This window comes from Orycteropus afer, unplaced genomic scaffold (assembly GCF_000298275.1).
Source record: "Orycteropus afer afer isolate SDZICR_OR568_19922 unplaced genomic scaffold, OryAfe1.0 scaffold00197, whole genome shotgun sequence".
Classification (NCBI taxonomy): Eukaryota; Metazoa; Chordata; class Mammalia; order Tubulidentata; family Orycteropodidae; genus Orycteropus; species Orycteropus afer.
Window position 1 is genome coordinate 30,302 of NW_006921784.1, and position 451 is coordinate 30,752.

Sequence of the window (451 nt, forward strand, 5' to 3'; positions counted from 1 at the left end):
AAATGTGGAAATTCCACTGCTGTGGCAGAAACATGTCATCCAACCCCAGGCAGGAAGATGAAGGCCGCCGTGGGGCTCCCCGTCTCCTTTCTAGGGTGCTGGTGAGGGGGTGGCCCTTTCTGAGAGCCACTGGGCCCTCCTGCCGCTGTAGCAGATGCCAGCCCTCCGTAGAAGAGCGGCCGTGATTTCAGGCTCCTTGCTGCTCCTGCAGTCCTCTCTCTAGTTTGGAAAATGCCACCTCCACTTGAGCTAAGGAAGGTTGGGCAATCCTGCTTCCGTAGTGATACTGCCTCGAAAACCCAAGGAGGGGTCGTTATGAGTCAGGGAGACTCGAGGGCAAATAACAACAACAACACTTGAGCTAAGGGGTGGGGCCTGGTGGGTTTCTGGCTGTTTCTAGGAAGACTTCCTTCCCAGGTTATTTTCTGTCCCTACCAAGGTTAATGAAGGG